This window comes from Rhinatrema bivittatum, chromosome 3 (genome assembly GCF_901001135.1).
Source record: "Rhinatrema bivittatum chromosome 3, aRhiBiv1.1, whole genome shotgun sequence".
NCBI lineage: Eukaryota > Metazoa > Chordata > Amphibia > Gymnophiona > Rhinatrematidae > Rhinatrema > Rhinatrema bivittatum.
Genome location: NC_042617.1, coordinates 16,169,596 through 16,183,646, shown reverse-complemented (window position 1 = coordinate 16,183,646; position 14,051 = coordinate 16,169,596). Strand labels below are relative to the sequence as shown.

The 14,051-nt window shown below is 41.7% G+C and overlaps 1 protein-coding gene across 1 annotated transcript in view; it reads right to left on the bottom strand.

Annotated features, from left to right (window-relative positions):
• GLP1R (glucagon like peptide 1 receptor) overlaps positions 1-11,683 on the bottom strand; it is a 328,220-nt gene extending 316,537 nt beyond the window's left edge. The window contains exon 1 of the mRNA XM_029592923.1: positions 11,557-11,683. The gene's annotated coding sequence lies outside the window, so the exon portion shown is untranslated. The remainder of the gene's footprint in view (positions 1-11,556) is intronic.
• Positions 11,684-14,051: the final 2,368 nt, after the last annotated feature.

Below are 14,051 nucleotides of genomic sequence, written 5' to 3'. Positions count from 1 at the left end.
AACCATTTCACCCAACTCATAATTTTATAAACTTCGATCATGTTTCCTCTTAGCCATCTCTTTTGCAAGATGAAGAGCCCTAACTTGTTTAGCTAATAACCAACAGATTCAAAACAAAAAGCTGTGGAATCTGCTGCCAGAGGACGTGATCAAGATGATGAGCATATTGGGGTTTAAAAGAAGTTTGGAGAAGCTCCTGGAGAAAAAGCCCATAGCACATTATTAGCCAGGAAGACTAAAGAAAACCATTGCTACTCCTGGGCGTGAGTAACAGGAATTAGATCTATTTTATGGGATCTGCCAAGTACTTGTGACCTGGATTGGCTGCTGTCAGAACTAGGATGCTGGGCTCAATGGACCTTGGTCTGATCCAGCATGGCAATTCTTATTGTGGCAGGTTCCCCAGTTGGCTGTTTGGCTGGAACATGGTAGCTATACAAAGCCAGGGTTCAACCAGTGGAGGGGAGGATAATCTCCTGGGCTCTAGATGCTGTTGTGGGGATATTGTCCTGCTTCTCTCAGTTTCAATAGCACTGGTCAAGAGGTATTCTTAGCTGTAATTAGGTTTTCCCAGGGATTCCCAATAGCAAAAAGAGCCACCAACTCTGAAGATGATCAAATTAACTTTATTTGCAGTAGAAAAAACAAAGTCCAAACCAATACGACAAAATCAAAACAGCATAATCAGAAAAAAAATTAAAAGTCCATGTTACATCATCTGGGTGTTCTTCCAACTGAACCAATGTTCCTTCCCTGTGAAATGTAAAGTAATTCTTCCAACTCCAGAATAAAGTGGAAAAACTGGGAAGGTGAAACCCTCTTGTCCCGAAAACAGATCTCCAAACAGTTAATGTCAACAGTCTTTGGAAACAAATCTCAAAATACAGAAAGTACAGAACTCAGCACATCTCCAGCCTGTGTTGTTAACTGGTCACCAAGGCAAAAGCTGAAGAACCCAGCTCTTCGAGATGCCGGGGGTTTACCCTTCTCTCTGGTAACTGGAATCAACTCCAATCTCCTGCATCTTCAAAACTCCAGTTCTTTCCATAAAAATCTCCTTTCCTCTCCTTTGTATTCTTGTATCGCCTTCCATCTGACTATGTTCACACGGCACTTCATACCCCTTAGCCACAACCCACAAAAAGGTGAGGATAAAGCAAAACTCCCTCCCACTGCCATGACGGAAAAAAAAACTGGGGAAACTATTAGTGACAGGTAAAGCCAGCTCACATTATGTTAAGCCGTTCCATTCCCTTTATCATTTTTGTCGCCCTTTTCTAGTTCTTCTATGTCTGTTTGAGATGGGGTGACCAGAACAGCACAAGGGCGCACCATGGATCGATACAAAAGCAATATTTATTTATGTATTTTATTTTAAATCTTTTCTATACCGTCGTTTGGAGGAGACCATCACAACGGTTTACATTGAGGCACATAAAATTAATGATACTGTAATTTGCGCATTTACAAGAGTGCCATAAGGTTCGGTAACATAGTTAGTGATCAATAATGTTAAATGTAATTAATCATGTCCATGTCTCTATCTCGGTTTTTATTACAGAATTAACTTTAACATTGTGACTTGTCCTTTAAAGACTACACACAGTGAATACAGCAGTGTATGTGGATGTTATATTGATCGTGCTTTGCCTGTCCCTGGTTTCTATTCTTCTTTCTCTTTCTGAAAAGCTTGTTTAAAGAGCCAGGTTTTTAAAGTTTTTCTAAAGGTTTTGCTGTCTCTTTGTAGTCTTAAATCTAGGGGCATGGAGTTCCATAGTATGGGTCCTACCAGTGATAATGCTCTCTCTCGTACCTGTGTTAGTCTTGCAGTTTTGACTGATGGAATGGTTAGGAGTGCTTTGTTTGCTGACCTTAGGTTTCTATTAGGGATGTGTACACATAGGGCTGTATTTAACCAGTCTGCATGTTCGTTATGTATTAACGTATGGTGCACAGTGTTTTGTAGTGTATTCTTTGTTCAATGGGAAGCCAGTGTAGTTCAGCCAGTGTTTCGGTGATGTGATCTCTTTTATTCCATATTTTCCATTTTATTCTCCATTCCTTTTTGGCTAATTCCAAACATTCTAGTAGCTTTTTTGAACTTTGCCACACACTGAGCTGAAGATTTCAGTGTATTTGCCATAAGGACTCCAAGGTGCTTTTCCTGGGTGGTGTCTCCTAATACAGAACTCAGCATCATGTACTTGTAGTTGGGATTATTTTTCTCTATGAGCATCATTTTGTACTTTCCCACATTAAATTTTATCTACCATTCAGATGCACAGTCTCCTAGTCTCACAAGGTCTTTCAGTAGGTTCCTCACAATCTGCTGCTGTTTTAACAATTTTTTATCTCCTGCAAATTTGATTACATCATCATCATTCCCTTTTGTGGATCATTTATGAATATGTTAAAAAGCACAGGTTTCTGTGGTACTCTACTAACAACCTTTCTCCGTTTGGAAAACTGGCCATTTAGTCTTACCCTGTTTCCTGTTTTTTAACCATTACTGATCCACAATAGGTCATTGCTTCCTATCCCAGGACTTTTTAATTTCCTCAGAAGTCTCTCATAGGGGACAAAGTCAAATGCTTTCTGAAAATCCAAGTACACTATATCATCTGGCTCACTTTTTTCTACATGTTTATATACATTTTCACAAAAATCTTTGTAAGCTTTGTAAGGCAAGATTACCCTTTGCTAAAACCATGTTGACTCTTCCCCATTAAGGCACGTATATCTACATAGCCAGTAATTTTGTTTTTAAGAATACCTTCTACCATTTTGCCCTGTACTGATGTTAGGCTCACCAGTTTATAGTTTCCCAGATCACCCCAGAAGCATTATATTGGCCACCCGCCAGTCATCCAGTATTGTGCCTGTTTAAATACAGATTTCATGTTTGAGTTCTTTCAGGACGCTGGGGTGGATACCATTTGATAATGGTGATGTGTTACTCTTTAGTTTGTCAGTTTGATCTGTTATATTCTCCATTCTCATGGAGATGTCTTTTAGTTGCTCAGAATCATAACTATCAAAGAATGTTTCTGGAGTGAATATGCTTCTCAGCAAAGACCAAGACAAAGAATCCATTTGTTTTTTCAGATATTTCCTCGTCTTCCTTGAGCTTCCATTTTATCCTTTGATCATCTAGCAGCCCAACTGACTCCCATGCAGGCTTTTTGCTTTGAATGCACTTGAAAAAACTTTTATTATTAAATTTTGCTTCACTGGCAAGCTTCTTCTTAAATTCTCTCTTGACCTATCTTCCTGCTCTTTTACATCTAACTTACCAGTGCTTAGGCTCTTGCCTATTTTCTTCATTTGGGTCCACTTTCCATTTTTTGAACAATGCTCTTTTGGCTTTAACTTCCCCTTCTACCTCAGCATGCTGGCAGTCATTTGACCTTCTTTTGATTTTTTTAAATGTAGGCAACACATTGGATTTGGGCTCCAAGATGGTATTTTTAAACAATGTCTTTGCCTCATGCAAACTTTTAACCTTCGCAGTTGCTCCTTTTAGGTTTTTTTTTATAACTTAACATTTCTATAGCTCTACATGACTTATGCAGCACTATTTCTAATTTCCTCATTCTATCATGGTCTCCCTTTTTAAAGTTCTATGCTACTGCAGCAGTTTTACTTAATGTCCTCCCTCCAGTGATTATGTCAAATTTGATTACATTATGATTGCTACGGCTAAGTGGCCTCCACCACACTAATCCCTTGCACCAAGACATAAGGTTCCTCTGAGACCTAGATCTAAAGTAGTTCCCCCTCTTGCTGGTTCTAGGATCCGCTGCTCCATGAAACAGTCATTTATGGCATCTAGAAACTTTTAACTCTCTAGCATCTTCCAATTAGACTTTGGCTCAATCTATACTGGGATAATTGAAATCTCTCATTATTATTGTTTTGTCAATCGTACTTGCCTTTCTAATTTCTGCTAGGATTTCACAATCTGTTTCTTCATCTTGGCTAGGTAGAGGGTACTATATGCCACTGCTAAAACTTGTAACCTTCACATATGAAATTTATATTCATAAGGATTACAGAGTGTATTTTGTTTCCCACAGGATTTGAATCCTGCTTGATTCTATCCTTTGTTTATAGTTCCACCCCTCCACCAATTTGATCTGCCCTGTAACGTTGATATAATTTATATCCTGGTATACAGTGTCCTATTGGTTATTCTCCTTCTATGTTTCTGAGGTGCCTATAACATCTATATCCTAGTATACTGCCACATATTCTGACTCTCCTATACTACTTTTCAGACTTCTGGCATTCACATACAGACATTTTAAAGTATGTTTTTATTTGAATCTCTATTTTTATTTATCACTTCTAAAGCACTTCTATGCTCAGCACTGTACAGATACCTATATAAGACAGTCCTTACCACATGAAGGGTAAAAACGACTCAGACAAACACACATGACAAACAAGAGTCTACAGGAAGTGTATTTATTGTAGAGAAGTGCTTAGGATTTAAAAGCAGCTTCAAAAAGGGGAGTTTTTAAACTGAATTTGAATATGACCAGAGAGGAAGCATGATGCACCAGCTCAGGAAGTCCATTACAGGCATACAACACAGCAAAGTGCAAAGCATGGCATCATCAGTTCATAGTGGAGGAGAAGGGCACAAGTAAGAGAAACTTGCTTGATGAATGGAGTCCATGAGGAGGGGTGTAGGGAGAGAGAAGGGAAGACAGGTAATGAGGAGTTCCAGAGTGAATTCATTTATAGGCAAGCAAAAGAAGCTTGACTGTATATGGAGGTAGACAGGGAGCCAATGAGCGACTTCAGAAGAGGGGATACATGGTCATAGCGATGTTGAAGGAAGATAAGTCATGCAGCCGAATTTTGAATAGACTGCAGTGCATACTGGTGTACTTCAGTATGAGAACAAAGACAAAGCTGAGTCATACAAAAATGAGGGTCCTGGACACACTGGCACTTCTAAAGCTTTGAACATTTCTGTGGAAAAGGAGAATTCTGTGCACATTCTGCACTGTACAATGGTGAGAACTTTCTTCACAAATATTTGTTACGCTCCACCTAGAAAGACATTCAGGACTATAAGGCCCAGCTATTCTGCCCTAGTTACTTCCTGCTGCAATTCCTTCCAACTCACTTGATCTTTGGCTTCCTGGAATTCTGTTACCGTTTTTGCCTCTGCCCTCTCTCTGGGAGGCTACTTCATGTATCCACCACCCTTTCTGTGAAGCAATATTTTCTGATGTTACTCCTGAGCCTCATAGCATGACCTCTTGTTCTACATGATACCAGGATAAATGACGAATAAAGACCAATTGGACCATTCAGTTTGCTCAGTCTAGATTACTTCTCCCTGATTCTCTGCTACTTTAATTAACAAATCTATAGACGGCATTTCCAGAATGAAAGCTGCTCAGATCTGCTTTGGGTAGATAAGTATATCAATTCCCATGCTTAGATGAGCACTAGCTCCTTCCATGTCTTCTATTTGACCTCTCAACCCTATTTTTACAACTGTCTGGCCTCCATATCTCTCCCACGCATGCCTACCTCCGCTGCAGGCTATTCCAGGCTTTGTCATCTTAACTTTTCCAAGACTAAGATTTTATCCAGTACCCAGGCCCTCCTTCATGGTTTACTACCATGTTTTGTAACAATTCCACACAGCCACCAAAATTTGTCAGGCTGTGGTGTAAAATGTCCTTTCATCTGTAAGAGGTTTGCATTTTATTTTATTTTTTTTTATTTAAAAAGTATTTATATACCGTTTTTTAAAAAAGAAATTTTATCAAAAACGGTTCACAGATTTAAAACCAAAAATAAAATAATCAAAATAAAATGGAATTTTTAAACTTTACATAAAAATTGGTAATAACTAGACAGAATGCTAGTATATAAGGTTATTAAAAATATAAAAAGTTTGGAACCATGGGCTTATTGTTTTGGGGGAAAAGGGGAAAAAGGGGGGGAAGGGGAACGGGAGGAGGAAGGGGAAGTGGGAGAAATAGAGCGTAAAAATTATATGAGATAAAGGGAAGAAGGGAGAAGGGTATGATAGTTGGAAACGTGTGAATGAGCAAGTATGTTGTAGTTATGTGTAGTATAAATGGGATTGTAATGGGTGTAACTATGTTTAAGAGGGTAATTTCGGTATTGATGATTAAGTTTAATTAGAAGACGTGTTGAATGCAAGTTGAAAAAGATATGTTTTGAGAGATTTTTTGAAATGTGCAGGGTTGGATATCGAGCGAAGATGGTTTGGTAAAGTGTTCCAAAGTGTTGGACCGGCTATTCCTTTATGTATTTGAATGTCTCTTTCACATCCCCCTGTCTCTCTTTTCCACTGTGGTATGCATATTTAGGTCAATGGTGAAGATTCTGCATCATTTTGGTGGCTGGTCTCTGGGCTGCCTCTGCTTTATCTATGTCATGTTGGAGGTGCAGCCTCCATAACTGAACACAATAGTCCAGGTGAGGTCTCACCAATGATTTTTACCAGGGTCGACTCAAGGCGATCTACTGCCTGAGGCATGAGATGTTGCTCCTCACCCCCGCCCAAGACTGGCAGATATTTAATCACCAAGGACACCAAGTAGGTGAGTATTCCCCTTAGAGTTTTGATGAATGGCAGTCTCTTGGAGTCTGGCCCTTTCAGTGATTTGAAATGCTGGGGAAAGGTGGGAAAGCAGGGGTCAGGGCTCCCAAAGGAGTGGCAGATAGCATATCAGTAACAATATTTCTAGGAAGCTGAGAGCCCTGCAACACTACCAGGAACCCCATCTCCTGCCTTCCACACTTCCCCAGAATCTGCCCCCCTGAATAATGGCGGGGGTCAGTGTGTGGTGCACTCTCTCCCACTCATGCACATCCCATAAAGTCTAGCTCCCTCTCTGCTTCTCTCCCATTTCCCCTCTTTTCCTCTCACTCCCTTCTTCCATTTCACTCACACCCCTCTTCTCTTTCTTCTCCCCTCACATGCTTACTTCCCTTCCCCTTACTCACTCCCCTCTTCCTTCTTCCCCCTCACTCACATCACCTTCTCTTTTTCTTCCCTCTCACTCATCCACACCCCTTCCATTTTCCTTCCTTCTCACTCCTACACTCCCTTTCCCTCCTTTCCTTCTCACATACCCACAGCACCCTTCCCTTCCCCTATCTCCCCCATACATACTCACTCCCCTTGCCCTCCCTTCCCTCTCAGATACCCACTTCCCCTTCCACCACATTCACTCACACCCACCTTCCCATCCTCCCCCATCACTTACAACCCACCCAGAGCCAGTGCTACATTTTTTTGCTGTCCTGTGTGAGCAATTACTGTGTTGCCTGCTCCTCATTATGTTTTTTTTAACATTTAAATTTTAGTTTTTCCAATCAGGACCAATGCAAGTATATTAGGCACCTTTGGAGAACCTTACATCCTTGCACCTTGTTCTGCCCTCCCCCCATGGCCCTCTCCACATTTATAATAACATATTTTACATGAAAAAGGACATTCCAAGTACAGGCCAAGGTAAAAATATCACTTAGAACAGGGTGGATTAGCCTTTCAGGGCTTCGGGGATGCCCAGGTGGGCCGGTCCACCTAATCACGCGCTTGGTTTTGGTCGCAGCAGCCTCATACCTTCTGAGCCACAGTGAGCAACACCCAGTTTCCAGCAGCACTTCTTGCACAGTGGAAACCTCCCACTCACTGGCTCTCTCGTGGTTCTCTTGTATCCTTTCCTCTTCAGCCATGGAGGCAGGAAATAATCAAGCTGCCTCCCCTCCTCAGCGCTGCTTCTTCCAGTGGGAGACTGCCAGGAGGCCCGCGGCTGCCTCGCCGTCAGCTTCATGCCTTGTCACCTCTGCCAGCTCAACATTCTGCCGCGGGCCCCCCTCATTTTCGAGCCTCAGTTAAAGGAAAAAAGAAAAAAATCTAAATAAAGAGTACTGGGGCCTTGCAGCCTATCCTTTTCATGACAAGAGGCACCATCTCACCTAGTGACAGGTAGCCCTCCGAGACTCAGTTATCCCTGAGCTTTGCCTGGATTCCGGCTTGTTTGGGCAGTGACTTGAGAAATGCCCAGATGCAGCACAATATAAGCAGAGATTAAGGTTACGCCGCCTGTTTCCCCACTGCTGACTGTTTGAAGCAATCTACCTGCATGGTTCCTACTGGTTTAGATCTTGGATCTGAAGGACAGTAGGAGGCTATAGGACACCGGAAATTCTGGGCAAGGTGGATGGGGTGGCGAGTGGAACCTCTCTCTTTGGCCCATTCCTGAAACTTCAGGTCTAGTTGTATGGCTAGCCTAATCAGTCCTTCCAAGGTATCTAGCATGTCCCATGCAGCCAGCTCATCTTTAATGCGCTCCAAGAGTCCTTGTCGGAAAATCACAATCAGATATTGCTGCCTCATTGAAGTTCAGAGGCCAGAGTGTGGAAATGCACACCATACTCTCCCACAGACTGGGAGCCTTTCCTAATCTGTAGGAGTTCAGAGGCCTTGGAAGCCATGCGAATGGGTTTATTGAATATTTGCCTGAATTCTTGCAGGAAGCACACCAGATCCCTCAAGAACGGATGATCCCGTTCCGAAAGGGTTGAGACCCAAGCCAGAGCAATGCCATCCAACAAGGAAAGAATAAATTCAGTCTTTTACTCCTTTAATCCCTCCATAACTAGAAATATGTTTAATATGTGTCATGCATGAGTATATGTGTATATATTTTTATTTTATATATGTGTATATATATATGTATGTTCGTTTATGTATATATATATATATATATATATATATTTATGTGTTATCATATATTACATTACTATGTAATGCAAACTGTTTTCATGGGTCAGTTAAATTTATAAATAAGTTGACCAGTTTATTATACTGTATGTTCTTGGTTCCATGTATCGCCTTACAGGCAGTTTTTTGTTCCATGTAAACCGGTTTGATTTGTATCTAATGCAAGATCGGTATATAAAAACTAAAAATAAATAAATAAATAAATATAAGAAACCTTGACTCAGTCTGTCGGAAACAAAGGTGCCTGCAATCTGAATTGCATCCAACATTGGTTGAGAAAGCCTCTACCATTTTAAGGAGGCAGGTGGAATGTTGGAGTAGCAGGCCGCAAGACAGGTGCCGGAGCAGAAGCCAGAGAAGGCCGGGCTGCAATACCCTGAAAATATCTGGCCATGGTGTTAAGCTGATCCTGTTGCTGTTGAAGCTGAAGGGTTAAATCGGTGATAGCGGAGGCTGGAGGAGAGTCCGCCGAGCTCATGGCCTCAGCAAACTTGAGAAGATTGTGGATGTGTGAGCTCTTTGTGCTGCGCCAGCAGCTAGTGAATGGGAGCTTCACCTATACCAAACATCTTCCCCGCAGGTTGAGCCCTTGGGTTCTGGTGGCTGGCAGGACTTAAGCAGGTCCCTGGGGGGGGTGAAGATAACTAAAGTCAAAAGGCACAGCGGGGTCAGGGCAGGCAGCAGACGGAGTCAGGGACAGGCCAAGGTTGGGGTAGGCAGCTAGCAAGAGTGGTCAGGTCCAGGCAAGGTGTCAGATCCAGGCGGAAGGCATTCATGGTCAGGTCCAAGCAAGAGGTCAAGATCCGAAGAGTCAAGCCAAGGAGGGTCACAGACACACTGAAGACACTGGACAAGATGAGTAGGACAAGACAGAGTTGGATGAGGAAGGCTGGATGAGGCAAGGCTGGAAGACATGGCACAGGAACCAGGAACACAGACAGGAATCAGAAACCAACACGCAGGAGCAACGTGTACTACTTCAGAACGAGGAACTGCTGAGGCCAATGCTGAAGTGAGAAACTGTTTATATAGGCCAGGGGGCTGATGTCAGCATTCTCTCTTATACCACTACCACAATCCACACTAATCTACACACTCTCTTTCTTCCCTCCCTCTCCTCCACCATCATGATAGCATCATCCCTCCATGGATGATGCTATCATTCTTCCCCTTCTTCCCTCCCTGACCCTTGCACTCTCTTTGCTGCCACCCGCAGTAAATCTCTGCTCCCTGACTTGTGCACCCTCACTTTACCCTCAGCTGAGTCCCAAGTCCTGGAATCACAGCTGCAGGTTAAGTTGTGTGCGCTACAACCTCTGCACTCCATTTTCTCCCCACACATTGCCTGAATTGTTTGATCTAGGCTTACTCCTCTATTCCTGTTCCCTACAGGCTTACTGAAGGGGAGTGGCTGGAGCAGTAAACAGAGAGGCCTGGATTTTTCTAATGTTTCCCCAGAGACCTGGCACTGATGCAAATCCAGAGAGTTCCCAGGTATGTATACTACTCTCTATTTATTTAAAATTATTTTTAAGCCATTCTATTGCCCAATACCAGGCAGTATACAGAATAAAACGTTCATAAAAACTCAATAATCAACGCACCAAATTGACATAAAACTCCAAAGAATGATAAAATAAAGGAGCCTGTACTTGGGTTATTGAATTGTAGCTTCCACATGCTTGCCCGTTCCTCATGCATTCTTAGATCACTCCTCATTTTCTCTACTCCATCAACCACATTGGCTGCTCAGTTGATGTACGAGCCTGCTATGTGGAACAGTGCCAGAGATTTTACTGACGTTTTCCATATCCAATAGGCATGTGCATGAAAAAAAAATTTTCTTTTTTTCATTCTGTTTTAATTTCATATATTTTCCATGTTAACATGCGCTGAGATGATTTAGTGTGTGCTATAATGCTTATCATGCACAAAAATCATTTCAGTGAACATTAAAACATTCTAATGTGCATTAAGTTATCAAGTCATCCCCTCCCCCCCAAAGAAGATCCATCTTCCTTGCTGTTAACTCTCCTTCCATTATAATATACCAACCCCCTGCCACCTGTCGCCCCATTCCAATGGAGGCTATCAGTTCCCTGTACCCCAAAGACCCCACCCCCTCACTTATCCTTATGTGCTGCCGGGAGCACACCCAATTTAAGAAACTTTTGGGCTCAGTGCAACACCAGATTTGGATACATCCCACCACACGTTCCCCTCTGCACACCCACATGCACACATACATTCTGTGGCAAATAGATTTATAAATATGTCCCACATCTGACTACAAAAAAACTCCCCTCCCTTTTTTCTTGTCAAACAAATGGAAAATCTCCTCTCTCCTTTTGCAATGCACTTCAGCTCTTCTCCTGGTGCAGCAGGGATAGTTTTGGCACTCCCTCTCCTGCTGCAGGTCAGCAAAACATGCAGCTTATTTTAAACTTAGACTGTGAACCCTCTGGGGAAGGAGAAATACCCAGCGTGCCTGAATGTAATCTACTTTGAAATGCCCAAAAAACGAGTGCATGGCTTGTAGTTACCAGCTTGCTCCCTATTACCACTTTGATGAAGTGTCTCCATGGTCTGGTGCCTCTTAGATATTCCATTTTTCTATTTTGAGGCAGAAGGAACCTATTTCCTCATGATTTATAAATACATCCCACATCTGACTACAAAAAAATTCCCCTGCCTTTTTCCTTGTCAAACAAATAGCTGGCTAGTCAGCTGGCAGCAGACAAGTACGCATTGGCAACGAGCAGGCCTACCTGCTCTAGGCAAAGTTGTCTGGTGAAGGTACTCCATACACTGGCGTTTGTACTCCTCCCACCTCTGCTTAGTCTCTGAGAGTGTCACAGTCGAATTCTGGATAATAAAAAAAAGGACAAGAAATCTTCATATTTTATTAACATTAAGCACAGCTTGCAGAAAAAAGAATGCAGAGGGAACAGGAAGCAGTGAACTACATAATTTACAGCAAGCCGAGATTCCCCGGGGTGAATAATGGCCAGTTACAGTGGACGCGTGTGCTGTCCTATAGTGACTTTCTTGACAGAATGAATTGTCCTTAGCCTCATTTGCTTCCACTGCATCTTAATTGTGCATAAATGGTGCTACAGAACAATAATTGCCTGCAACAGCAGCCTGTAAATAATTACCAGCAAGTGCTATCAAACAACTTCTTTCAAGAACTCAAATCAGCCTTTGAAATCTAGAATGGATAAGGTGCCTGCCGGCTTTCCCTTCTGATTTCCATCTCGTCTCTGGGGAGAAGTGCTATATTTTTTTAAAGACTCGTCTACTCTGGCAGTTCTACTATTATCATCACCTGAATAAAAGGGAGGTGATGGCCCTTATGGCGAGCCTGCTGAGCTGAGAAAGCCACACTTTCAAAGAAGAGCCATGGAAATGAAATGCTTAGTCAGAAGGGATCAAATGAAAGTCCACGCACTGTGTGCTAACCCAGGCTTTCTTTGACCGATCTCTTGCAAAATGCTTGGTTAAAAAACTATGTACCCAGTTGGTAAGGGAATATAAAAGGGGTAGGGGTGGAATCCTTGGTGGGTTGTGAATGAAGGGGCTCATGGTGATGGATCCCCACCCCAGATTGCCACTGAGCTGGAAGGATGAAGGAGCAGGAACAAAGAGCAAGTTTTTTCCATCCCATTAAAAATAAAAAAATAAAAAGTTTACCCACTAAAATGGATCATTTTTAACCAGATTTGGAACCAGAAACAGCAACTACTCCAGAAGGAGGCCTCCTACTGCCTGGGGCGCAGATGCTCTGCTATCTGTCCAAAGCTGATCTTATTATATATCTTGTCAGAGAGGAGTGGAAGAATGCTAGCAGAGGGTTCCTCCCTATAGTATTTGCTCTCTGTTTTACATATTTCACTTGCATATACTTATAAATCTTCTCAGGTTTCTATCTACTGTAAATGAATTCTAGGACATCTAATAGGCCACTCAAAAGAGGAATAAAAAGACAAAACAAGTTAAACAGTTGTATTCTGGACTTGAGTAGTAAATAACAGGCATAAATTTATGTAATAGGGTAACAACTCTGGCTGTCTCATACATTGATCACAAAGCCCTATGAAGTTTGCTTTGTTTACTTCTGACCAGTTGGAATGAAACGTCCCATTGTAGAGGGGCAATTCCGTTGTATGCAGCAACACTCCTGCACTGCAAAATTAAAACGCGGCGCACAGGTAAGGCCTCTGTTGAGTGGTCATCAATGAAATGCAACCCATATGCTAATGCACATTAGAAATGCAGCATGCAGCAATTTATCCAGTTTCAAATTATCTTCAGACCAAAGACCTCATGTCTCTCTGTCTGTCTCATCATTTTCTCCTCCCATGGGCATTCACTGCCACCCAAAAGACATAACCAGGACTTGAAGAGGCTAGGTCACAACAGGGTGAATTATTCCCAGATTAGCTCATTGTTTGCAGTCCTTTATAGATGATACTCAACTTTGCCTCACAACACGATATTGCAAAGGGGAAATAGGCAACCTACGTAGCTCAAACTCATGATTGTGGCCAGGTCTGAATCCCAAGACTAGATTTACTGAAACTGCCAAAATAAACGAAACCCTGTTGGAGAACCCCGATAACTGTCCTCAAAAGGCACACAAAAATTGCATAGACTCTAACTATCTCTAGGATAGCAGTTAACATCTGAGTGGTCCAGGGCTCCCTGTGGGGGGAAGCACAGCCCTTTTGCATGTACCACCATTTCACAGTCCCTTATTCCCTTTTGTAAACAGCACTGATAATCTCCACAGTCTTTAGCAGCAATAATCACACTGAGAAGCAATGTGGTTTACAACTTCTTAACTGCTAGTCGATCAAATGGATGAAAAATGTTCTTTACAGCTCTTTGATTTTAAATGTAATTGGTTATACATAAGGTCATTAATAATTCTGTGACTTTACTTTTTTGATAAACATTTTTAACTATTTATTTATTTAAAATTATTTGTATACCGTCTAACAATAAAGTATTGATCAAAATGGTGTACAATATACATAAACAAACAAAAATAAAAGCAGAAAAAAGATACAATCATGAAATTATATTAAAATTATAAAAACAAATATTTTAAAATAAATAAGTATCTAACTTTAAAAAAAAAAAAAGAGATAGGAAAAGAAAGACAATTTAAATTGGATATGGAGTACATGATGAAAAATGCTGTGTATAAGCTAAGGGTCATTCTCCATTAGGCCACTGTTCGGTTTGGACACATTCTATG